The sequence below is a fragment of the Phalangium opilio genome, unplaced genomic scaffold (genome assembly GCF_054372755.1).
Source record: "Phalangium opilio isolate 3A_F unplaced genomic scaffold, DU_Popi_V2 ptg000017l_1, whole genome shotgun sequence".
Classification (NCBI taxonomy): domain Eukaryota; kingdom Metazoa; phylum Arthropoda; class Arachnida; order Opiliones; family Phalangiidae; genus Phalangium; species Phalangium opilio.
In genome coordinates, this window is record NW_028324151.1 from 13,535,413 (window position 1) to 13,562,090 (window position 26,678).

At 46.6% G+C, this 26,678-nt stretch overlaps 7 non-coding genes across 7 annotated transcripts; 2 read left to right on the top strand and 5 right to left on the bottom strand.

Annotated features, from left to right (window-relative positions):
* Positions 1-4,022: 4,022 nt before the first annotated feature.
* On the bottom strand, positions 4,023-4,095 carry TRNAY-GUA (transfer RNA tyrosine (anticodon GUA)). The gene has a single exon. It is a non-coding gene; the product is annotated as a tRNA-Tyr (tRNA).
* Positions 4,096-5,050: 955 nt separating this feature from the next.
* TRNAS-GGA (transfer RNA serine (anticodon GGA)) lies at positions 5,051-5,123 on the bottom strand. Its single transcript has one exon. It is a non-coding gene; the product is annotated as a tRNA-Ser (tRNA).
* Positions 5,124-5,931: 808 nt separating this feature from the next.
* On the bottom strand, positions 5,932-6,004 carry TRNAY-GUA (transfer RNA tyrosine (anticodon GUA)). The gene has a single exon. It is a non-coding gene; the product is annotated as a tRNA-Tyr (tRNA).
* A 954-nt stretch (positions 6,005-6,958) lies between these two features.
* TRNAY-GUA (transfer RNA tyrosine (anticodon GUA)) lies at positions 6,959-7,031 on the bottom strand. The gene has a single exon. It is a non-coding gene; the product is annotated as a tRNA-Tyr (tRNA).
* A 9,012-nt stretch (positions 7,032-16,043) lies between these two features.
* Positions 16,044-16,116, bottom strand: TRNAK-UUU (transfer RNA lysine (anticodon UUU)). Its single transcript has one exon. It is a non-coding gene; the product is annotated as a tRNA-Lys (tRNA).
* A 2,552-nt stretch (positions 16,117-18,668) lies between these two features.
* TRNAY-GUA (transfer RNA tyrosine (anticodon GUA)) lies at positions 18,669-18,741 on the top strand. The gene has a single exon. It is a non-coding gene; the product is annotated as a tRNA-Tyr (tRNA).
* Positions 18,742-20,134: 1,393 nt separating this feature from the next.
* Positions 20,135-20,207, top strand: TRNAK-UUU (transfer RNA lysine (anticodon UUU)). The gene has a single exon. It is a non-coding gene; the product is annotated as a tRNA-Lys (tRNA).
* The last annotated feature ends 6,471 nt before the right edge of the window (positions 20,208-26,678 follow it).

Genomic DNA, 26,678 nt, shown 5'->3' on the forward strand with positions numbered 1-26,678 from the left:
GAAAAAGAAAAGCGAGAACACTCAAAATGCCTTGCCAAAGCCGCTAGCTTCTACTCCCCCTCTTTCTACCCTCTTTGCTGGAAAGCTGTAGTTGTTCGAAATTTCTAGAGATGGGCCAATACCAATATCGGTACCGAAATTTGACTAAACCGATATATCGGTATCAGTTTAAACTGGATTCGGCCCTTCTCTAGAATTTTTTTCTAAAATCGTGAAATAGCAATAATTCGCAAAATTGCTAAGAAGAAGCAAGTGGATCTTGCTGTTCAAAAGTATTTTGGAGCTGCAAACATCAAAACTCGGTGTTTAAATAATGTACGATACTATGCTATAAAAATAATAGCTGTGTTCAAGTGATATTTTTCATTATTTAGCTTATAAACGATCAACATAATTTAATTTTTGAATTTCGTAAATTACCGTGAATGGTAATTTACGCGGTAATTTACGCGGTAATTTACGGCGTAATTTACCATTTTCCAAAATTACCGTAATTTTCGAACCCTAGGCCCGAATAACAAACCTATTGGTTAACAGCCGAACGCGCTAACCATTGAGCCATGGAAGCTCAGAAATTAAATGGTTGTCAGGTATTGTGGAAAAGTTATGACTTTTCACGCTACATCTGAGACCCCACAACACCTCTCCCGGGTGGGCTCGAACCACCAACCTTTCGGTTAACAGCCGAACGCGATAACCATTGCGCCACGGAAGCCCAAAAATTAAATGTTCGTCAGGTATTGTGGAAAAACTCTGACTTTTTACGTTACATTTGAGATCCCATAACACCGCGCCCGGAAAGGCTCGAACCACCAACCTATTGGTTAACAGCCGAACGCGCAAACCATTGAGCCACGGCAGCTCAGAAATTAAATGGTTGTCAGGTATTGTGAAAAAGTTATAACTTTTCACGCTACATCTGAGACCCCACTACACCTCTCCCGGCTGGGCTCGAACCACCAACCTATTGGTTAACAGCCGAACGCGCTTACCAATGCGCCACGGAAGCCCAAAAATTAAATGGTCGTCAGGTATTGTGGAAAAACTTTGGCTTTTTACGTAACATTTGAGACTTCACAACACCGCTCCCGGGTGGGCTCGAACCAGCAACCTATTGGTTAAGAGTCGAACGCGATAACCATTGCGCCACGGAAGCCCAAAAATTAAATGTTCGTCAGGTATTGTGGAAAAACTCTGACTTTTTACGTTACATTTGAGATCCCAAAACAGCGCTCCCGGGTGGGCTCGAACCACCAACCTATTGGTTAACAGCCGAATGCGCAAACCATTGAGCCACGGGAGCTCAGAAATTAAATGGTTGTCAGGTATTGTGAAAAAGTTATGACTTTTCACGCTACATCTGAGACCCCACAACACCTCTCCCGGGTGGGCTCGAACCACCAACCTTTCGGTTAACAGCGAACGCGATAACCATTGCGCCACGGAAGCCCAAAAATTAAATGTTCGTCAGGTATTGTGGAAAAACTCTGACTTTTTACGTTACATTTGAGATCCCATAACACCGCTCCCGGGTGGGCTCGAACAACAAACCTATTGGTTAACAGCCGAACGCGCTAACCATTGAGCCATGGAAGCTCAGAAATTAAATGGTTGTCAGGTATTGTGGAAAAGTTATGACTTTTCACGCTACATCTGAGACCCCACAACACCTCTCCCGGGTGGGCTCGAACCACCAACCTTTCGGTTAACAGCCGAACGCGATAACCATTGCGCCACGGAAGCCCAAAAATTAAATGTTCGTCAGGTATTGTGGAAAAACTCTGACTTTTTACGTTACATTTGAGATCCCATAACACCGCTCCCGGGTAGGCTCGAACCACCAACCTATTGGTTAACAGCCGAACGCGCAAACCATTGAGCCACGGTAACTCAGAAATTAAATGGTTGTCAGGTATTGTGAAAAAGTTATGACTTTTCACGCTACATCTGAGACCCCACTACACCTCTCCCGGCTGGGCTCGAACCACCAACCTATTGGTTAACAGCCGAACGCGCTTACCATTGCGCCACGGAAGCCCAAAAATTAAATGGTCGTCAGGTATTGTGGAAAAACTTTGGCTTTTTACGTTACATTTGAGACTTCACAACACCGCTCCCGGGTGGGCTCGAACCAGCAACCTATTGGTTAACAGCCGAACGCGATAACCATTGCGCCACGGAAGCCCAAAAATTAAATGTTCGTCAGGTATTGTGGAAAATCTCTGACTTTTTACGTTACATTTGAGATCCCATAACACCGCTCCCGGGTGGGTTCGAACCACCAACCGATTGGTTAACAGCCGAAAGCGCTAACCATTGAGCCATGGAAGCTCAGAAATTAAATGGATGTCAGGTATTGTGGAAAAGTTATGACTTTTCACGCTACATCTGAGACCCCACAACACCTCTCCCGGGTGGGCTCGAACCACCAACCTTTCGGTTAACAGCCGAACGCGATAACCATTGCGCCACGGAAGCCCAAATATTAAATGTTCGTCAGGTATTGTGGAAAAACTCTGACTTTTTACGTTACATTTGAGATCCCATAACACCGCTCCCGGGTGGGCTCGAACAACAAACCTATTGGTTAACAGCCGAACGCGCTAACCATTGAGCCATGGAAGCTCAGAAATTAAATGGTTGTCAGGTATTGTGGAAAAGTTATGACTTTTCACGCTACATCTGAGACCCCACAACACCTCTCCCGGGTGGGCTCGAACCACCAACCTTTCGGTTAACAGCCGAACGCGATAACCATTGAGCCACGGGAGCTCAGAAATTAAATGGTTGTCAGGTATTGTGAAAAAGTTATGACTTTTCACGCTACATCTGAGACCCCACTACACCTCTCCCGGCTGGGCTCGAACCACCAACCTATTGGTTAACAGCCGAACGCGCTTACCATTGCGCCACGGAAGCCCAAAAATTATATGTTCGTCAGGTATTGTGGAAAAACTCTGACTTTTTACGTTACACTTGAGATCCCTTTACACCGCTCCCGTGTAAGCTCGAACCACCAACCTTTCGGTTAACAGCCGAACGCGCTAACCATTGCGCCACGGAAGCCCAAAAATTAAATGTTCGTCAGACATTGTGGAAAAACTCTGACTTTTTACGTTACATTTGAGATCCCTTAACACCGCTCCCGAGTGGGCTCGAAGAACCAACCTAATGGTTAACAGCCGAACGCGCTAACCATTGAGCCACGGAAGCTTAGAAATTTAATGGTTGTCAAGTATTGTGAAAAAGTTATGACTTTTCACGCTACATCTGAGACCCCACAACACCTCTCCCGAGTGGGCTCGAACCACCAACCCTTCGGTTAACAGCCGAACGCGCTAACCATTGCGCCACGGAAGCCCAAAAATTAAATGGTCGTCAGGTATTGTGGAAAAACTTTGGCTTTTTACGTTACATTTGAGATCCCTTAACACCGCTCCCGAGTGGGCTTGAACCACCAACCTGTTGTTTAACAGCCGAACGCGCTAACCATTGAGCCACGGAAGCTTAGAAATTTAATGGTTGTCACGTATTGTGGAAAAGTTATGACTTTTCACGCTACATCTGAGACCCCACAACACCTCTCCCGGGTGGGCTCGAACCACCAACCTTTCGGTTAACAGCTGAACGCGCTAACCATTGAGCCACGGAAGCTCAGAAATTAAATGGTTGTCACGTATTGTGGAAAAGTTTTGACTTTTAAACGCTACATCTGAGACCCCACGTCACATCTCCCGGGTGGGCTCGAACCACCAACCTATTGGTTAACAGCCGAACGCGACAACCATTGAGCCACGGGAGCTCAGACATTAAATGGTTGTCACGTATTGGGGAAAAGTTATGACTTTTCACGCTACATCTGAGACCCCACAACACCTCTTCCGGGTGGGCTCGAACCACCAACCTTTCGGTTAACAGCTGAACGCGCTAACCATTGCGCCACGGAAGCCCAAAAATTAAATGTTCGTCAGGTATTGTGGAAAAATGTTTCTTTTTACGTTACATTTGAGACTACACAACACAGCTCCCGGGTGGGCTCGAACCACCAACCTTTCGGTTTACAACCGAACGCGCTAACCATTGCGCCACGGAAGCCCAAAAATTAAATGTTCGTCAGGTATTGTGGAAAAACTTTTCTTTTTACGTTACATTTGAGACTACACAACACCGCTCCCGGGTGCGCTCGAACCACCAACCTTTCGGTTAACAACCGAACGCGCTAACCATTGCGCCACGGAAGCCCAAAAATTAAATGTTCGTCAGGTATTGTGGAAAAACTCTGACTTTTTACGTTACATTTGAGATCCCTTAACACCGCTCCCGGGTGGGCTCGAACCACGAACCTATTGGTTAACAGCCGAACGCGCTTACCATTGCGCCACGGAAGCCCAAAAATTAAATGGTCGTCAGGTATTGTGGAAAAACTTTGGCTTTTTACGTTACATCTGAGACCCCACGTCACCTCTCCCGGGTGGGCTCGAACCACCAACCTATTGGTTAACAGCCGAACGCGACAACCATTGAGCCACGGGAGCTCAGAAATTAAATGGTTGTCACGTATTGTGGAAAAGTTTTGACTTTTTACGCTACATCTGAGACCCTACGTCACCTCTCCCGGGTGGGCTCGAACCACCAACCTATTGGTTAACAGCCGAACGCGCTAACCATTGAGCCACGGAAGCTCAGAAATTAAATGGTTGTCACGTATTGTGGAAAAGTTTTGACTTTTAAACGCTACATCTGAGACCCCACGTCACCTCTCCCGGGTGGGCTCGAACCACCAACCTATTGGTTAACAGCCGAACGCGACAACCATTGAGCCACGGGAGCTCAGACATTAAATGGTTGTCACGTATTGGGGAAAAGTTATGACTTTTCACGCTACATCTGAGACCCCACAACACCTCTTCCGGGTGGGCTCGAACCACCAACCTTTCGGTTAACAGCTGAACGCGCTAACCATTGCGCCACGGAAGCCCAAAAATTAAATGTTCGTCAGGTATTGTGGAAAAATGTTTCTTTTTACGTTACATTTGAGACTACACAACACAGCTCCCGGGTGGGCTCGAACCACCAACCTTTCGGTTTCCAACCGAACGCGCTAACCATTGCGCCACGGAAGCCCAAAAATTAAATGTTCGTCAGGTATTGTGGAAAAACTTTTCTTTTTACGTTACATTTGAGACTACACAACACCGCTCCCGGGTGCGCTCGAACCACCAACCTTTCGGTTAACAACCGAACGCGCTAACCATTGCGCCACGGAAGCCCAAAAATTAAATGTTCGTCAGGTATTGTGGAAAAACTCTGACTTTTTACGTTACATTTGAGATCCCTTAACACCGCTCCCGGGTGGGCTCGAACCACGAACCTATTGGTTAACAGCCGAACGCGCTTACCATTGCGCCACGGAAGCCCAAAAATTAAATGGTCGTCAGGTATTGTGGAAAAACTTTGGCTTTTTACGTTACATCTGAGACCCCACGTCACCTCTCCCGGGTGGGCTCGAACCACCAACCTATTGGTTAACAGCCGAACGCGACAACCATAGAGCCACGGGAGCTCAGAAATTAAATGGTTGTCACGTATTGTGGAAAAGTTTTGACTTTTTACGCTACATCTGAGACCCTACGTCACCTCTCCCGGGTGGGCTCGAACCACCAACCTATTGGTTAACAGCCGAACGCGCTAACCATTGAGCCACGGAAGCTCAGAAATTAAATGGTTGTCACGTATTGTGGAAAAGTTTTGACTTTTAAACGCTACATCTGAGACCCCACAACACCTCTTCCGGGTGGGCTCGAACCACCAACCTTTCGGTTAACAGCTGAACGCGCTAACCATTGCGCCACGGAAGCCCAAAAATTAAATGTTCGTCAGGTATTGTGGAAAAATGTTTCTTTTTACGTTACATTTGAGACTACACAACACAGCTCCCGGGTGGGCTCGAACCACCAACCTTTCGGTTTACAACCGAACGCGCTAACCATTGCGCCACGGAAGCCCAAAAATTAAATGTTCGTCAGGTATTGTGGAAAAACTTTTCTTTTTACGTTACATTTGAGACTACACAACACCGCTTCCGGGTGCGCTCGAACCACCAACCTTTCGGTTAACAACCGAACGCGCTAACCATTGCGCCACGGAAGCCCAAAAATTAAATGTTCGTCAGGTATTGTGGAAAAACTCTGACTTTTTACGTTACATTTGAGATCCCTTAACACCGCTCCCGAGTGGGCTCGAACCACGAACCTATTGGTTAACAGCCGAACGCGCTAACCATTGAGCCACGGAAGCTCAGAAATTAAATGGCTGTCAGGTATTGTGGAAAAGTTATGACTTTTCACGCTACATCTGAGACCCCACGTCACCTCTCCCGGGTGGGCTCGAACCACCAACCTATTGGTTAACAGCCGAACGCGCTAACCATTTAGCCACGGAAGCTCAGAAATTAAATGGTTGTCACGTATTGTGGAAAAGTTTTGACTTTTTACGCTACATCTGAGACCCCACGTCACCTCTCCCGGGTGGGCTCGAACCACCAACCTATTGGTTAACAGCCGAACGCGACAACCATTGAGCCACGGGAGCTCAGAAATTAAATGGTTGTCACGTATTGGGGAAAAGTTATGACTTTTCACGCTACATCTGAGACCCCACAACACCTCTCCCGGGTGGGCTCGAACCACCAACCTTTCGGTTAACAGCTGAACGCGATAACCATTGCGCCACGGAAGCCCAAAAATTAAATGTTCGTCAGGTATTGTGGAAAAACTCTGACTTTTTATGTTACATTAGAGATCCCATAACACCGCTGCCGGGTGGGCTCGAACCACCAACCTATTGGTTAACAGCCGAACGCGCAAACCATTGAGCCACGGAAGCCCAAAAATTAAATGTTCGTCAGGTATTGTGGAAAAACGTTTCTTTTTACGTTACATTTGAGACTACACAACACAGCTCCCGGGTGGGCTCGAACCACCAACCTTTCGGTTTACAACCGAACGCGCTAACCATTGCGCCACGGAAGCCCAAAAATTAAATGTTCGTCAGGTATTGTGGAAAAACTTTTCTTTTTACGTTACATTTGAGACTACACAACACCACTCCCGGGTGCGCTCGAACCACCAACCTTTCGGTTAACAACCAAACGCGCTAACCATTGCGCCACGGAAGCCCAAAAATTAAATGTTCGTCAGGTATTGTGGAAAAACTCTGACTTTTTACGTTACATTTGAGATCCCTTAACACCGTTCCCGGGTGGGCTCGAACCACGAACCTATTGGTTAACAGCCGAACGCGCTAACCATTGAGCCACGGAAGCTCAGAAATTAAATGGCTGTCAGGTATTGTGGAAAATTTATGACTTTTCACGCTACATCTGAGACCCCACGTCACCTCTCCCGGGTGGGCTCGAACCACCAACCTATTGGTTAACAGCCGAACGCGCTAACCATTGAGCCACGGAAGCTCAGAACTTAAATGGTTGTCACGTATTGTGGAAAAGTTTTGACTTTTTACGCTACATCTGAGACCCCACGTCACCTCTCCCGGGTGGGCTCGAACCACCAACCTTTCGTTTAACAGCTGAACGCGCTAACCATTGCGCCACGGAAGCCCAAAAGTTAAATGTTCGTCAGGTATTGTGGAAAAACTTTTCTTTTTACGTTACATTTGAGACTACACAACACCGCTCCCGGGTGCGCTCGAACCACCAACCTTTCGGTTAACAGCCGAACGCGCTAACCATTGCGCCATGGAAGCCCAAAAATTAAATGTTCGTCAGGTATTGTGGAAAAAGTCTGACTATGCCCTCCTCCAGGAAGGCATAGACGCCATTGGCCCTTATCTGTGCAGGATATTTAGAGCCTGCATTGCTCTGGCGCATATTCCAGATTTCTGGAAGCGCTCGAAGGTTATCTTTATTTCCAAACCTGGGAAGACGAGCTATCTTGAGGCTAAGGCATTCAGACCTACCTGTCTTACCTCTTTCTTCCTAAAGACTTTAGAGAAATTGGTGGACAGGTATCTACGGGATGGTGTTCTATCCCACACACCCCTGTCCACTTTTCAGTTTGCCTATCAGAAAGGCAAGTCCACAGAGACGGCGCTTCATGGCATTTTGAACTGCCTTGACAGGGCCATCGAGTTCAAGGAGATGTCTTTGGCCATCTTCCTTGATATTGAGGGTGCCTTTGATAGGGTCTCTAGTGAAGTCATCCTTCGCGCTGCGGAGCGGTTTGGTATTGACGACACTTTGTGTCGTTGGATAAAATCCATGCTCACGTATTGCAGGGTGACGGCGTCTCTTCTCGGGGAAACCTTGGAGACCTCCACCGACCGTGGCTGTCCTCAGGGAGGGGTTCTTTCCCCTCTTCTTTGGTGCCTGGTGGTGGATGAGCTGCTGGGTCGACTCGGGGAGAGGGAATGTCACTGTTTTGGCTATGCGGATGACATCGCAGTGATTGATACAGGGAGGTTCCCTACAACTATCGCTGCACTGATGAAATCTGTCTTGCATGATGTTGAGGATTGGTGTAGGGGTGTTAACCTAACCGTCAATCCCAACAAGACTGTCCTTGTACCGTTTACTCGGAAAAGGACTAATGACCTATTCAACGATATTTCCTTCTTTGGACAGGTTTTAAAGAAGTCCTCCGAGGTCAAATACCTTGGCGTGACTTTCGATGCCAAGCTTACTTGGAAGTCCCACCTTGATCTGAGTATCAAGAAGGCCGAAATTTTATTTTGGCGTTTAAGAAGTTCAGTCAGCAAGTCCTGGGGCTTAAGCCCTAGGGCTGTAAACTGGATTTATACCAGGATCATCAGGCCAGTGGTTTCCTATGGAGCTCTTGTCTGGTGGCCCAGGGTTCGCCTTAAAACAGCCCAAGATGAACTACGCAAGCTTCAAAGGCTGGCGTGCATCGGTATCACGGGGTCCATGAGAACAGCCCCCACAGCTTCTCTGGAAATCCTTCTCAATATGCTTCCTCTTCACCGCTTTATTGAGGAGGAAGCTATTATGGGAAGCCTGACGAACATTTAATTTTTGGGCTTCCGTGGCGCAATGGTTAGCGCGTTCAGCTGTTAACCGAAAGGTTGGTGGTTCGAGCCCACCCGGGAGAGGTGTTGTGGGGTCTCAGATGTAGCGTGAAAAGTCATAACTTTTCCACAATACCTGACAACCATTTAATTTCTGAGCTTCCGTGGCTCAATGGTTAGCGCGTTCGGCTGTTAACCAACAGGTTGGTTGTTCAAGCCCACCCGGGAGCGGTGTTAAGGGATCTCAAATGTAACGTAAAAAGTCAGAGTTTTTCCACAATACCTGACGAACATTTAATTTTTGGGCTTCCGTGACGCAATAGTTAGCGCGTTCAGCTGTTAACCGAAAGGTTGGTGGTTCGAGCCCACCCGGGAGAGGTGTTGTGGGGTCTCAGATGTAGCTTGAAAAGTCATAACTTTTCCACAATTCCTGACAACCATTTAATTTCTGAGCTTCCGTGGCTCAATGGTTAGCGCGTTCGGCTGTTAACCAACAGGTTGGTTGTTCAAGCCCACCCGGGAGCGGTGTTAAGGGATCTCAAATGTAACGTAAAAAGTCAGAGTTTTTCCACAATACCTGACGAACATTTAATTTTTGGGCTTCCGTGACGCAATGGTTAGCGCGTTCAGCTGTTCACCGAAAGGTTGGTGGTTCGAGCCCACCCGGGAGAGGTGTTGTGGGGTCTCAGATGTAGCGTAAAAAGTCAAAACTTTTCCACATACGTGACAACCATAAAATTTCTAAGCTTCCGTGGCTAAATGTTAAGCGCGTTCGGCTGTTAACCAATAGGTTGGTGGTTCGAGCCCACCCGGGAGCGGTGTTAAGGGATCTCAAATGTAACGTAAAAAGTCAGAGTTTTTTTCACAATACCTGACGAACATTTTATTTTTGGGCTTCCTTGGCGCAATGGTTAGCGCGTTCGGCTGTTAACCGAAAGGTTGGTGGTACGAGCCCACCCGGGAGAGGTGTTGTGGGGTCTCAGATAAAGCTTGAAAAGTCATAACTTTTCCACAATACGTGACAACCATTTAATTTCTGAGCATACGTGGCTCAATGGTTGGCGCTTTCGGCTGTTAACTAATAGGTTCGTGGTTCGAGCCCACAAGGGAGCGGTGTTAAGGGATCTTAAATGTAACGTAAAAAGTCAGAGTTTTTCCACAATACCTGACGAACATTTAGTTTTTGGGCTTCCGTGGCGCAATGGTTAGCGCGTTCGGTTGTTAACCGAAAGGTTGGTGGTTCGAGCGCACCCGGGAGCGGTGTTGTGTAGTCTCAAATGTAACGTAAAAAGAAAAGTTTTTCCACAATACCTGACGAACATTTAATTTTTGGGCTTCCGTGGCGCAATGGTTAGCGCGTTCAGCTGTTAACCGAAAGGTTGGTGGTTCGAGCCCACCCGGGAGAGGTGTTGTGGGGTCTCAGATGTAGCGTGAAAAGTCATAACTTTTCCACAATACCTGACAACCATTTAATTTCTGAGCTTCCGTGGCTCAATGGTTAGCGCGTTCGGCTGTTAACCAACAGGTTGGTTGTTCAAGCCCACCCGGGAGCGGTGTTAAGGGATCTCAAATGTAACGTAAAAAGTCAGAGTTTTTCCACAATACCTGACGAACATTTAATTTTTGGGCTTCCGTGACGCAATGGTTAGCGCGTTCAGCTGTTAACCGAAAGGTTGGTGGTTCGAGCCCACCCGGGCGAGGTGTTGTGGGGTCTCAGATGTAGCGTAAAAAGTCAAAACGTTTCCACAATACGTGACAACCATTAAATTTCTAAGCTTCCGTGGCTAAATGTTTAGCGCGTTCGGCTGTTAACCAATAGGTTGGTGGTTCGAGCCCACCCGGGAGCGGTGTTAAGGGATCTCAAATGTAACGTAAAAAGTCAGAGTTTTTTTCACAATACCTGACGAACATTTTATTTTTGGGCTTCCTTGGCGCAATGGTTAGCGCGTTCGGCTGTTAACCGAAAGGTTGGTGGTTCGAGCCCACCCGGGAGAGGTGTTGTGGGGTCTCAGATGTAGCGTGAAAAGTCATAACTTTTTCACAATACCTGACAACCATTTAATTTCTAAGCTTCCGTGGCTCAATGGTTAGCGCGTTCGGCTGTTAACCAATAGGTTGGTGGTTCGAGCCCACCTGGGAGCGGTGTTGTGGGGTCTCAGATAAAGCTTGAAAAGTCATAACTTTTCCACAATACGTGACAACCATTTAATTTCTGAGCATCCGTGGCTCAATGGTTAGCGCTTTCGGCTGTTAACCAATAGGTTCGTGGTTCGAGCCCACCCGGGAGCGGTGTTAAGGGATCTTAAATGTAACGTAAAAAGTCAGAGTTTTTCTACAATACCTGACGAACATTTAGTTTTTGGGCTTCCGTGGCGCAATGGTTAGCGCGTTCGGTTGTTAACCGAAAGGTTGGTGGTTCGAGCGCACCCGGGAGTGGTGTTGTGTAGTCTCTAATGTAACGTAAAAAGAAAATTTTTCCACAATACCTGACGAACATTTAATTTTTGGGCTTCCGTGGCGCAATGGTTAGCGCGTTCAGCTGTTAACCGAAAGGTTGGTGGTTCGAGCCCACCCGGGAGAGGTGTTGTGGGGTCTCAGATGTAGCGTGAAAAGTCATAACTTTTCCACAATACCTGACAACCATTTAATTTCTGAGCTTCCGTGGCTCAATGGTTAGCGCTTTCGGCTGTTAACCAATAGGTTCGTGGTTCGAGCCCACCCGGGAGCGGTGTTAAGGGATCTTAAATGTAACGTAAAAAGTCAGAGTTTTTCTACAATACCTGACGAACATTTAGTTTTTGGGCTTCCGTGGCGCAATGGTTAGCGCGTTCGGTTGTTAACCGAAAGGTTGGTGGTTCGAGCGCACCCGGGAGCGGTGTTGTGTAGTCTCTAATGTAACGTAAAAAGAAAATTTTTTCCACAATACCTGACGAACATTTAATTTTTGGGCTTCCGTGGCGCAATGGTTAGCGCGTTCAGCTGTTAACCGAAAGGTTGGTGGTTCGAGCCCACCCGGGAGAGGTGTTGTGGGGTCTCAGATGTAGCGTGAAAAGTCATAACTTTTCCACAATACCTGACAACCATTTAATTTCTGAGCTTCCGTGGCTCAATGGTTAGCGCGTTCGGCTGTTAAACAACAGGTTGGTTGTTCAAGCCCACTCGGGAGCGGTGTTAAGGGATCTCAAATGTAACGTAAAAAGCCAAAGTTTTTCCACAATACCTGACGACCATTTAATTTTTGGGCTTCCGTGGCGCAATGGTTAGCGCGTTCGGCTGTTAACCGAAGGGTTGGTGGTTCGAGCCCACTCGGGAGAGGTGTTGTGGGGTCTCAGATGTAGCGTGAAAAGTCATAACTTTTTCACAATACTTGACAACCATTAAATTTCTAAGCTTCCGTGGCTCAATGGTTAGCGCGTTCGGCTGTTAACCATTAGGTTGGTTCTTCGAGCCCACTCGGGAGCGGTGTTAAGGGATCTCAAATGTAACGTAAAAAGTCAGAGTTTTTCCACAATGTCTGACGAACATTTAATTTTTGGGCTTCCGTGGCGCAATGGTTAGCGCGTTCGGCTGTTAACCGAAAGGTTGGTGGTTCGAGCTTACACGGGAGCGGTGTAAAGGGATCTCAAGTGTAACGTAAAAAGTCAGAGTTTTTCCACAATACCTGACGAACATATAATTTTTGGGCTTCCGTGGCGCAATGGTAAGCGCGTTCGGCTGTTAACCAATAGGTTGGTGGTTCGAGCCCAGCCGGGAGAGGTGTAGTGGGGTCTCAGATGTAGCGTGAAAAGTCATAACTTTTTCACAATACCTGACAACCATTTAATTTCTGAGCTCCCGTGGCTCAATGGTTATCGCGTTCGGCTGTTAACCGAAAGGTTGGTGGTTCGAGCCCACCCGGGAGAGGTGTTGTGGGGTCTCAGATGTAGCGTGAAAAGTCATAACTTTTCCACAATACCTGACAACCATTTAATTTCTGAGCTTCCATGGCTCAATGGTTAGCGCGTTCGGCTGTTAACCAATAGGTTTGTTGTTCGAGCCCACCCGGGAGCGGTGTTATGGGATCTCAAATGTAACGTAAAAAGTCAGAGTTTTTCCACAATACCTGACGAACATTTAATATTTGGGCTTCCGTGGCGCAATGGTTATCGCGTTCGGCTGTTAACCGAAAGGTTGGTGGTTCGAGCCCACCCGGGAGAGGTGTTGTGGGGTCTCAGATGTAGCGTGAAAAGTCATAACTTTTCCACAATACCTGACATCCATTTAATTTCTGAGCTTCCATGGCTCAATGGTTAGCGCTTTCGGCTGTTAACCAATCGGTTGGTGGTTCGAACCCACCCGGGAGCGGTGTTATGGGATCTCAAATGTAACGTAAAAAGTCAGAGATTTTCCACAATACCTGACGAACATTTAATTTTTGGGCTTCCGTGGCGCAATGGTTATCGCGTTCGGCTGTTAACCAATAGGTTGCTGGTTCGAGCCCACCCGGGAGCGGTGTTGTGAAGTCTCAAATGTAACGTAAAAAGCCAAAGTTTTTCCACAATACCTGACGACCATTTAATTTTTGGGCTTCCGTGGCGCAATGGTAAGCGCGTTCGGCTGTTAACCAATAGGTTGGTGGTTCGAGCCCAGCCGGGAGAGGTGTAGTGGGGTCTCAGATGTAGCGTGAAAAGTCATAACTTTTTCACAATACCTGACAACCATTTAATTTCTGAGTTACCGTGGCTCAATGGTTTGCGCGTTCGGCTGTTAACCAATAGGTTGGTGGTTCGAGCCTACCCGGGAGCGGTGTTATGGGATCTCAAATGTAACGTAAAAAGTCAGAGTTTTTCCACAATACCTGACGAACATTTAATTTTTGGGCTTCCGTGGCGCAATGGTTATCGCGTTCGGCTGTTAACCGAAAGGTTGGTGGTTCGAGCCCACCCGGGAGAGGTGTTGTGGGGTCTCAGATGTAGCGTGAAAAGTCATAACTTTTCCACAATACCTGACAACCATTTAATTTCTGAGCTTCCATGGCTCAATGGTTAGCGCGTTCGGCTGTTAACCAATAGGTTTGTTGTTCGAGCCCACCCGGGAGCGGTGTTATGGGATCTCAAATGTAACGTAAAAAGTCAGAGTTTTTCCACAATACCTGACGAACATTTAATTTTTGGGCTTCCGTGGCGCAATGGTTATCGCGTTCGCTGTTAACCGAAAGGTTGGTGGTTCGAGCCCACCCGGGAGAGGTGTTGTGGGGTCTCAGATGTAGCGTGAAAAGTCATAACTTTTTCACAATACCTGACAACCATTTAATTTCTGAGCTCCCGTGGCTCAATGGTTTGCGCATTCGGCTGTTAACCAATAGGTTGGTGGTTCGAGCCCACCCGGGAGCGCTGTTTTGGGATCTCAAATGTAACGTAAAAAGTCAGAGTTTTTCCACAATACCTGACGAACATTTAATTTTTGGGCTTCCGTGGCGCAATGGTTATCGCGTTCGACTCTTAACCAATAGGTTGCTGGTTCGAGCCCACCCGGGAGCGGTGTTGTGAAGTCTCAAATGTTACGTAAAAAGCCAAAGTTTTTCCACAATACCTGACGACCATTTAATTTTTGGGCTTCCGTGGCGCATTGGTAAGCGCGTTCGGCTGTTAACCAATAGGTTGGTGGTTCGAGCCCAGCCGGGAGAGGTGTAGTGGGGTCTCAGATGTAGCGTGAAAAGTTATAACTTTTTCACAATACCTGACAACCATTTAATTTCTGAGCTGCCGTGGCTCAATGGTTTGCGCGTTCGGCTGTTAACCAATAGGTTGGTGGTTCGAGCCTTTCCGGGCGCGGTGTTATGGGATCTCAAATGTAACGTAAAAAGTCAGAGTTTTTCCACAATACCTGACGAACATTTAATTTTTGGGCTTCCGTGGCGCAATGGTTATCGCGTTCGGCTGTTAACCGAAAGGTTGGTGGTTCGAGCCCACCCGGGAGAGGTGTTGTGGGGTCTCAGATGTAGCGTGAAAAGTCATAACTTTTCCACAATACCTGACAACCATTTAATTTCTGAGCTTCCATGGCTCAATGGTTAGCGCGTTCGGCTGTTAACCAATAGGTTTGTTATTCGGGCCTAGGGTTCGAAAATTACGGTAATTTTGGAAAATGGTAAATTACGCCGTAAATTACCGCGTAAATTACCGCGTAAATTACCATTCACGGTAATTTACGAAATTCAAAAATTAAATTATGTTGATCGTTTATAAGCTAAATAATGAAAAATATCACTTGAACACAGCTATTATTTTTATAGCATAGTATCGTACATTATTTAAACACCGAGTTTTGATGTTTGCAGCTCCAAAATACTTTTGAACAGCAAGATCCACTTGCTTCTTCTTAGCAATTTTGCGAATTATTGCTATTTCACGATTTTAGAAAAAAATTCTAGAGAAGGGCCGAATCCAGTTTAAACTGATACCGATATATCGGTTTAGTCAAATTTCGGTACCGATATTGGTATTGGCCCATCTCTAGAAATTTCGAACAACTACAGCTTTCCAGCAAAGAGGGTAGAAAGAGGGGGAGTAGAAGCTAGCGGCTTTGGCAAGGCATTTTGAGTGTTCTCGCTTTTCTTTTTCATTTATTTGTTATATTTTCCTCCTAATATCCGGTTCACCGTATTTCAACCAATAAGAGGGCAGAGAAAGATGCGCGCGCGCACCGGAAGCTTAGAGGTAAACTTTCAAAGCGAGAACACTCACTTAACACCAACCTTTCCGATAACAGCCGAACGAGCTGAAAATGCGCCACAGAAGCCCGGAAATTGAATGGTTGTCAGGTATCGTGGAAAACTTATGACTTTTTACGCTACATCTGAGACCCCACAACACCTCTCCCGGGTGGAGTGGAACCACCAAACTATCGGTTAAAAGCCGAACGCGAATTTCATTGAGCCACGGAAGCTCTGAAATTTAATGGTCGTCAGGTATTGTTGAAAAACTTTGGCTATTTACGTTACATTTGATATCTCACAAAACCGCTCCCGGGTGGGCTCGAACCACCAACCTTTCGGTTAAAAGCCGAACGCGCTAACCATTGAGCCACGGAAGCTTAGAAATTAAATGGCTGTCAGGTATCGTGGAAAACTTATGACTTTTTACGCTACATCTGAGAACCCACAACACCTCTCCCGGGTGGAATGGAACCACCAACCTTTCGGTTAACAGCTGAACGCGCTAACCATTGAGCCACGGAAGCTCAGAAATAAACTGGTTGTCAGGTATTGCGGAGAAACTATGACTTTTTACGTTACTTATAAAACTTAACATCAACGTTCCCGGGTGGGTTTGAGCCACCAACCTTTCCGATAACAGACGAACGAGCTGAAAATGCGCCACAGAAGCCCGGAAATTGAATGGTCGTCAGGTATTGTGGAAAAACTTTGACTTTTTACGTCACATCTGAGACCTCACAACACCGCTCCTGGATGGGCTCGAACCACCAACCTTTCGGATAACAGCCGAACGAGCTAACCATTGCGCAACGGAAGCCCAAAAATTAAATGTTCATCTGGTATTGTGGAAAAGCTCTGACTTTTTACGTTACATCTGACACCTCAAAGCACCGCTCCCGGGTGTTCGAACCACCAACCTTTCGGTTAACAGCCGAACGCGCTATCCATAGCGCAACGGAAGCTCAAAAATTAAATGGTCTTCAGGTATAGTGGAGAAACTATGACTTTTTACGTTACTTATAAATATTAACACCAACGTTCCCGGGTGGGCTTGAGCCACCAACCTTTCGGATGACATCCGAACGCGCTAATCATTGCACCACGCAGGCCCAAAAATTAAATGGACGTCTGGTATTGTAGCAAACTTATGACTTTTTACGCGACATCTGAGACCCCACAACACCTCTCATGGGTGGGCTCGAACCACCAACCTTTCGGTTAACAGCTGAACGCGCCAACCATTGCGCCACGGAAGCCCAAAAATTAAACCTTCGTCAGGTATTGTGGAAAAACACTGACTTATTACGTTACATCTGAGACCTCACAACAACGCTCTTGGATGGGCTCGAACCACCAAACTATCGGTTAAAAGCCGAACGCGCTAACAATTGAGCCACGGAAGCTCTGAAATTAAATGGTCGTCAGGTATTGTGGAAAAACTTTGACTTTTTACGTAACATCTGAAACCTCACAGCACCGCTCCTGGGTGGGCTCGAACCACCAACCTTTCGGTTAACAGATGAACGCGATAACCATTGCGCAAAAGAAGCCCAAAAATTAAATGGTCTTCAGGTATTGTGGAAAAACTTTGACTTTTTACGTTACTTATAAAACTTAACACCAACGTTCCCGGGTGGGCTGGTACCACCAACCTTTCAGTAAACAGATGAACGCGATAACCATTGCGCCCCGGAAAACCAAAAATTAAATGGACGTCAGGTATTGTGGATAACTTATGACTTTTTACGCGACATCTGAGACCCCACAACACCTCTCATGGGTGGGCTCGAACCACCAACCTTTCGGTTAACAGCTGAACGCGCCAACCATTGCGCCACGGAAGCCCAAAAATTAAACCTTCGTCAGGTATTGTGCAAAAAACACTGACTTATTACGTTACATCTGAGACCTCACAACAACGCTCTTGGATGGGCTCGAACCACCAAACTATCGGTTCAAAGTCGAACGGCCTAACAATTGAGCCACGGAAGCTCTGAAATTAAATGGTCGTCAGGTATCGTGGAAAAACTTTGACTTTTTACGTAACATCTGAAACCTCACAGCACCGCTCCTGGGTGGGCTCGAACCACCAACCTTTCGGTTAACAGATGAACGCGATAACGATTGCGCAACGCAGATGTAACGTAATAAGTCAGTGTTTTTTGCACAATACCTGACGAAGGTTTAATTTTTGGGCTTCCGTGGCGCAATGGTTGGCGCGTTCAGCTGTTAACCGAAAGGTTGGTGGTTCGAGCCCACCCATGCGAGGTGTTGTGGGGTCTCAGATGTCGCGTAAAAAGTCATAAGTTATCCACAATACCTGACGTCCATTTAATTTTTGGTTTTCCGGGGCGCAATGGTTATCGCGTTCATCTGTTAACCGAAAGGTTGGTGGTTCGAGCCCACCCAGGAGCGGTGCTGTGAGGTTTCAGATGTTACGTAAAAAGTCAAAGTTTTTCCACAATACCTGACGACCATTTAATTTCAGAGCTTCCGTGGCTCAATTGTTAGCGCGTTCGGCTTTTAACCGATAGTTTGGTGGTTCGAGCCCATCCAAGAGCGTTGTTGTGAGGTCTCAGATGTAACGTAATAAGTCAGTTATTTCCACAATACCTGACGAAGGTTTAATTTTTGGGCTTCCGTGGCGCAATGGTTGGCGCGTTCAGCTGTTAACCGAAAGGTTGGTGGTTCGAGCCCACCCATGAGAGGTGTTGTGGGGTCTCAGATGTCGCGTAAAAAGTCATAAGTTTTCCACAATACCTGAAGACCATTTAATTTTTGGGCTTCCGTTGCGCAATGGTTATCGCGTTCATCTGCTTACCGAAAGGTTGGTGGTTCCAGCCCACCCGGGAGCGGTGTTGTGAGGTCTCAGATGTAACGTAAAAAGTCAATGTTTTTCCACAATACCTGACGAACATTTAATTTTTGGGCTTCTGTGGCGCAATGGTTAGCGCGTTCAGCTGTAAACCGAAAGGTTGGTGGTTCGAGCCCACCCGGGAGCAGTGTTGTGAGGGCTCAGATGTAACGTATTAAGTCAAAGTTTTTCCACAATACCTGACGAAAAATTTAATTTCTGAGCTTCCGTGGCGCAATGGTTATCGCGTTCATCTGTTAACCGAAAGGTTGGTGGTTCGAGCCCACCCGGGATAGGTTTTGTGAGATCTCAAATGTAACGTAAAAAGCCGTGGTTTTTCCACAATACCTGACAACATTTGAAATTCTAAGCTTCCGTGGCACAATGCTAATTGCGTTCGGCTGTTATCCGAAAGGTTGGTGCTTCCATTCCACCCGGGAGAGGTGTTGTGGGGTCTCAGATGTCGCGTAAAAAGTCATAAGTTTTCTACAATACCAGACGTCCATTTAATTTTTGGGCCTGCGTGGTGCAATGATTAGCGCGTTCGGATGTCATCCGAAAGGTTGGTGGCTCAAGCCCACCCGGGAACGTTGGTGTTAATATTTATAAGTAACGTAAAAAGTCATAGTTTCTCCACTATACCTGAAGACCATTTAATTTTTGAGCTTCCGTTGCGCTATGGATAGCGCGTTCGGCTGTTAACCGAAAGGTTGGTGGTTCGAACACCCGGGAGCGGTGCTTTGAGGTGTCAGATGTAACGTAAAAAGTCAGAGCTTTTCCACAATACCAGATGAACATTTAATTTTTGGGCCTGCGTGGTGCAATGATTAGCGCGTTCGGATGTCATCCGAAAGGTTGGTGGCTCAAGCCCACCCGGGAACGTTGGTGTTAATATTTATAAGTAACGTAAAAAGTCATAGTTTCTCCACTATACCTGAAGACCATTTAATTTTTGAGCTTCCGTTGCGCTATGGATAGCGCGTTCGGCTGTTAACCGAAAGGTTGGTGGTTCGAACACCCGGGAGCGGTGCTTTGAGGTGTCAGATGTAACGTAAAAAGTCAGAGCTTTTCCACAATACCAGATGAACATTTAATTTTTGGGCTTCCGTTGCGCAATGGTTAGCTCGTTCGGCTGTTATCCGAAAGGTTGGTGGTTCGAGCCCATCCAGGAGCGGTGTTGTGAGGTCTCAGATGTGACGTAAAAAGTCAAAGTTTTTCCACAATACCTGACGACCATTCAATTTCCGGGCTTCTGTGGCGCATTTTCAGCTCGTTCGTCTGTTATCGGAAAGGTTGGTGGCTCAAACCCACCCGGGAACGTTGATGTTAAGTTTTATAAGTAACGTAAAAAGTCATAGTTTCTCCGCAATACCTGACAACCAGTTTATTTCTGAGCTTCCGTGGCTCAATGGTTAGCGCGTTCAGCTGTTAACCGAAAGGTTGGTGGTTCCATTCCACCCGGGAGAGGTGTTGTGGGTTCTCAGATGTAGCGTAAAAAGTCATAAGTTTTCCACGATACCTGACAGCCATTTAATTTCTAAGCTTCCGTGGCTCAATGGTTAGCGCGTTCGGCTTTTAACCGAAAGGTTGGTGGTTCGAGCCCACCCGGGAGCGGTTTTGTGAGATATCAAATGTAACGTAAATAGCCAAAGTTTTTCAACAATACCTGACGACCATTAAATTTCAGAGCTTCCGTGGCTCAATGAAATTCGCGTTCGGCTTTTAACCGATAGTTTGGTGGTTCCACTCCACCCGGGAGAGGTGTTGTGGGGTCTCAGATGTAGCGTAAAAAGTCATAAGTTTTCCACGATACCTGACAACCATTCAATTTCCGGGCTTCTGTGGCGCATTTTCAGCTCGTTCGGCTGTTATCGGAAAGGTTGGTGTTAAGTGAGTGTTCTCGCTTTGAAAGTTTACCTCTAAGCTTCCGGTGCGCGCGCGCATCTTTCTCTGCCCTCTTATTGGTTGAAATACGGTGAACCGGATATTAGGAGGAAAATATAACAAATAAATGAAAAAGAAAAGCGAGAACACTCAAAATGCCTTGCCAAAGCCGCTAGCTTCTACTCCCCCTCTTTCTACCCTCTTTGCTGGAAAGCTGTAGTTGTTCGAAATTTCTAGAGATGGGCCAATACCAATATCGGTACCGAAATTTGACTAAACCGATATATCGGTATCAGTTTAAACTGGATTCGGCCCTTCTCTAGAATTTTTTTCTAAAATCGTGAAATAGCAATAATTCGCAAAATTGCTAAGAAGAAGCAAGTGGATCTTGCTGTTCAAAAGTATTTTGGAGCTGCAAACATCAAAACTCGGTGTTTAAATAATGTACGATACTATGCTATAAAAATAATAGCTGTGTTCAAGTGATATTTTTCATTATTTAGCTTATAAACGATCAACATAATTTAATTTTTGAATTTCGTAAATTACCGTGAATGGTAATTTACGCGGTAATTTACGCGGTAATTTACGGCGTAATTTACCATTTTCCAAAATTACCGTAATTTTCGAACCCTAGGCCCGAATAACAAACCTATTGGTTAACAGCCGAACGCGCTAACCATTGAGCCATGGAAGCTCAGAAATTAAATGGTTGTCAGGTATTGTGGAAAAGTTATGACTTTTCACGCTACATCTGAGACCCCACAACACCTCTCCCGGGTGGGCTCGAACCACCAACCTTTCGGTTAACAGCCGAACGCGATAACCATTGCGCCACGGAAGCCCAAAAATTAAATGTTCGTCAGGTATTGTGGAAAAACTCTGACTTTTTACGTTACATTTGAGATCCCATAACACCGCGCCCGGAAAGGCTCGAACCACCAACCTATTGGTTAACAGCCGAACGCGCAAACCATTGAGCCACGGCAGCTCAGAAATTAAATGGTTGTCAGGTATTGTGAAAAAGTTATAACTTTTCACGCTACATCTGAGACCCCACTACACCTCTCCCGGCTGGGCTCGAACCACCAACCTATTGGTTAACAGCCGAACGCGCTTACCAATGCGCCACGGAAGCCCAAAAATTAAATGGTCGTCAGGTATTGTGGAAAAACTCTGACTTTTTACGTTACATTTGAGATCCCATAACACCGCTCCCGGGTAGGCTCGAACCACCAACCTATTGGTTAACAGCCGAACGCGCAAACCATTGAGCCACGGTAACTCAGAAATTAAATGGTTGTCAGGTATTGTGAAAAAGTTATGACTTTTCACGCTACATCTGAGACCCCACTACACCTCTCCCGGCTGGGCTCGAACCACCAACCTATTGGTTAACAGCCGAACGCGCTTACCATTGCGCCACGGAAGCCCAAAAATTAAATGGTCGTCAGGTATTGTGGAAAAACTTTGGCTTTTTACGTTACATTTGAGACTTCACAACACCGCTCCCGGGTGGGCTCGAACCAGCAACCTATTGGTTAACAGCCGAACGCGATAACCATTGCGCCACGGAAGCCCAAAAATTAAATGTTCGTCAGGTATTGTGGAAAATCTCTGACTTTTTACGTTACATTTGAGATCCCATAACACCGCTCCCGGGTGGGTTCGAACCACCAACCGATTGGTTAACAGCCGAAAGCGCTAACCATTGAGCCATGGAAGCTCAGAAATTAAATGGATGTCAGGTATTGTGGAAAAGTTATGACTTTTCACGCTACATCTGAGACCCCACAACACCTCTCCCGGGTGGGCTCGAACCACCAACCTTTCGGTTAACAGCCGAACGCGATAACCATTGCGCCACGGAAGCCCAAATATTAAATGTTCGTCAGGTATTGTGGAAAAACTCTGACTTTTTACGTTACATTTGAGATCCCATAACACCGCTCCCGGGTGGGCTCGAACAACAAACCTATTGGTTAACAGCCGAACGCGCTAACCATTGAGCCATGGAAGCTCAGAAATTAAATGGTTGTCAGGTATTGTGGAAAAGTTATGACTTTTCACGCTACATCTGAGACCCCACAACACCTCTCCCGGGTGGGCTCGAACCACCAACCTTTCGGTTAACAGCCGAACGCGATAACCATTGAGCCACGGGAGCTCAGAAATTAAATGGTTGTCAGGTATTGTGAAAAAGTTATGACTTTTCACGCTACATCTGAGACCCCACTACACCTCTCCCGGCTGGGCTCGAACCACCAACCTATTGGTTAACAGCCGAACGCGCTTACCATTGCGCCACGGAAGCCCAAAAATTATATGTTCGTCAGGTATTGTGGAAAAACTCTGACTTTTTACGTTACACTTGAGATCCCTTTACACCGCTCCCGTGTAAGCTCGAACCACCAACCTTTCGGTTAACAGCCGAACGCGCTAACCATTGCGCCACGGAAGCCCAAAAATTAAATGTTCGTCAGACATTGTGGAAAAACTCTGACTTTTTACGTTACATTTGAGATCCCTTAACACCGCTCCCGAGTGGGCTCGAAGAACCAACCTAATGGTTAACAGCCGAACGCGCTAACCATTGAGCCACGGAAGCTTAGAAATTTAATGGTTGTCAAGTATTGTGAAAAAGTTATGACTTTTCACGCTACATCTGAGACCCCACAACACCTCTCCCGAGTGGGCTCGAACCACCAACCCTTCGGTTAACAGCCGAACGCGCTAACCATTGCGCCACGGAAGCCCAAAAATTAAATGGTCGTCAGGTATTGTGGAAAAACTTTGGCTTTTTACGTTACATTTGAGATCCCTTAACACCGCTCCCGAGTGGGCTTGAACAACCAACCTGTTGTTTAACAGCCGAACGCGCTAACCATTGAGCCACGGAAGCTCAGAAATTAAATGGTTGTCAGGTATTGTGGAAAAGTTATGACTTTTCACGCTACATCTGAGACCCCACAACACCTCTCCCGGGTGGGCTCGAACCACCAACCTTTCGGTTAACAGCTGAACGCGCTAACCATTGCGCCACGGAAGCCCAAAAATTAAATGTTCGTCAGGTATTGTGGAAAAAATTTTCTTTTTACGTTACATTAGAGACTACACAACACCGCTCCCGGGTGCGCTCGAACCACCAACCTTTCGGTTAACAACCGAACGCGCTAACCATTGCGCCACGGAAGCCCAAAAACTAAATGTTCGTCAGGTATTGTAGAAAAACTCTGACTTTTTACGTTACATTTAAGATCCCTTAACACCGCTCCCGGGTGGGCTCGAACCACGAACCTATTGGTTAACAGCCGAAAGCGCTAACCATTGAGCCACGGAAGCTCAGAAATTAAATGGTTGTCAGGTATTGTGGAAAAGTTATGACTTTTCACGCTACATCTGAGACCCCACAACACCTCTCCCGGGTGGGCTCGAACCACCAACCTTTCGGTTAACAGCTGAACGCGCTAACCATTGCGCCACGGAAGCCCAAAAATTAAATGTTCGTCAGGTATTGTGGAAAAATTTTCTTTTTACGTTACATTAGAGACTACACAACACCACTCCCGGGTGCGCTCGAACCACCAACCTTTCGGTTAACAACCGAACGCGCTAACCATTGCGCCACGGAAGCCCAAAAACTAAATGTTCGTCAGGTATTGTAGAAAAACTCTGACTTTTTACGTTACATTTAAGATCCCTTAACACCGCTCCCGGGTGGGCTCGAACCACGAACCTATTGGTTAACAGCCGAAAGCGCTAACCATTGAGCCACGGATGCTCAGAAATTAAATGGTTGTCACGTATTGTGGAAAAGTTATGACTTTTCAAGCTTTATCTGAGACCCCACAACACCGCTCCCAGGTGGGCTCGAACCACCAACCTATTGGTTAACAGCCGAACGCGCTAACCATTGAGCCACGGAAGCTTAGAAATTAAATGGTTGTCAGGTATTGTGAAAAAGTTATGACTTTTCACGCTACATCTGAGACCCCACAACACCTCTCCCGGGTGGGCTCGAACCACCAACCTTTCGGTTAACAGCCGAACGCGCTAACCATTGCGCCAAGGAAGCCCAAAAATAAAATGTTCGTCAGGTATTGTGAAAAAAACTCTGACTTTTTACGTTACATTTGAGATCCCTTAACACCGCTCCCGGGTGGGCTCGAACCACCAACCTATTGGTTAACAGCCGAACGCGCTAAACATTTAGCCACGGAAGCTTAGAAATTTAATGGTTGTCACGTATTGTGGAAACGTTTTGACTTTTTACGCTACATCTGAGACCCCACAACACCTCGCCCGGGTGGGCTCGAACCACCAACCTTTCGGTTAACAGCTGAACGCGCTAACCATTGCGTCACGGAAGCCCAAAAATTAAATGTTCGTCAGGTATTGTGGAAAAACTCTGACTTTTTACGTTACATTTGAGATCCCTTAACACCGCTCCCGGGTGGGCTTGAACAACCAACCTGTTGGTTAACAGCCGAACGCGCTAACCATTGAGCCACGGAAGCTCAGAAATTAAATGGTTGTCAGGTATTGTGGAAAAGTTATGACTTTTCACGCTACATCTGAGACCCCACAACACCTCTCCCGGGTGGGCTCGAACCACCAACCTTTCGGTTAACAGCTGAACGCGCTAACCATTGCGCCACGGAAGCCCAAAAATTAAATGTTCGTCAGGTATTGTGGAAAAACTTTTCTTTTTACGTTACATTTGAGACTACACAACACCGCTCCCGGGTGCGCTCGAACCACCAACCTTTCGGTTAACAACCGAACGCGCTAACCATTGCGCCACGGAAGCCCAAAAACTAAATGTTCGTCAGGTATTGTGGAAAAACTCTGACTTTTTACGTTACATTTAAGATCCCTTAACACCGCTCCCTTGTGGGCTCGAACCACGAACCTATTAGTTAACAGCCGAAAGCGCCAACCATTGAGCCACGTATGCTCAGAAATTAAATGGTTGTCACGTATTGTGGAAAAGTTATGACTTTTCAAGCTTTATCTGAGACCCCACAACACCTCTCCCGGGTGGGCTCGTACCACCAACCTTTCGGTTAACAGCCGAACGCGCTAACCATTGCGCCAAGGAAGCCCAAAAATAAAATGTTCGTCAGGTATTGTGAAAAAAACTCTGACTTTTTACGTTACATTTGAGATCCCTTAACACCGCTCCCGGGTGGGCTCGAACCACCAACCTATTGGTTAACAGCCGAACGCGCTTAACATTTAGCCACGGAAGCTTAGAAATTTTATGGTTGTCACGTATGTGGAAAAGTTTTGACTTTTTACGCTACATCTGAGACCCCACAACACCTCTCCCGGGTGGGCTCGAACCACCAACCTTTCGGTGAACAGCTGAACGCGCTAACCATTGCGTCACGGAAGCCCAAAAATTAAATGTTCGTCAGGTATTGTGGAAAAACTCTGACTTTTTACGTTACATTTGAGATCCCTTAACACCGCTCCCGGGTGGGCTTGAACAACCAACCTGTTGGTTAACAGCCGAACGCGCTAACCATTGAGCCACGGAAGCTCAGAAATTAAATGGTTGTCAGGAATTGTGGAAAAGTTATGACTTTTCAAGCTACATCTGAGACCCCACAACACCTCTCCCGGGTGGGCTCGAACCACCAACCTTTCGGTTAACAGCTGAACGCGCTAACTATTGCGTCACGGAAGCCCAAAAATTAAATGTTCGTCAGGTATTGTGGAAAAACTCTGACTTTTTACGTTACATTTGAGATCCCTTAACACCGCTCCCGGGTGGGCTTGAACAACCAACCTGTTGGTTAACAGCCGAACGCGCTAACCATTGAGCCACGGAAGCTCAGAAATTAAATGGTTGTCAGGTATTGTGGAAAAGTTATGACTTTTCACGCTACATCTGAGACCCCACAACACCTCTCCCGGGTGGGCTCGAACCACCAACCTTTCGGTTAACAGCTGAACGCGCTAACCATTGCGCCACGGAAGCCCAAAAATTAAATGTTCGTCAGGCTTCCCATAATAGCTTCCTCCTCAATAAAGCGGTGAAGAGGAAGCATATTGAGAAGGATTTCCAGAGAAGCTGTGGGGGCTGTTCTCATGGACCCCGTGATACCGATGCACGCCAGCCTTTGAAGCTTGCGTAGTTCATCTTGGGCTGTTTTAAGGCGAACCCTGGGCCACCAGACAAGAGCTCCATAGGAA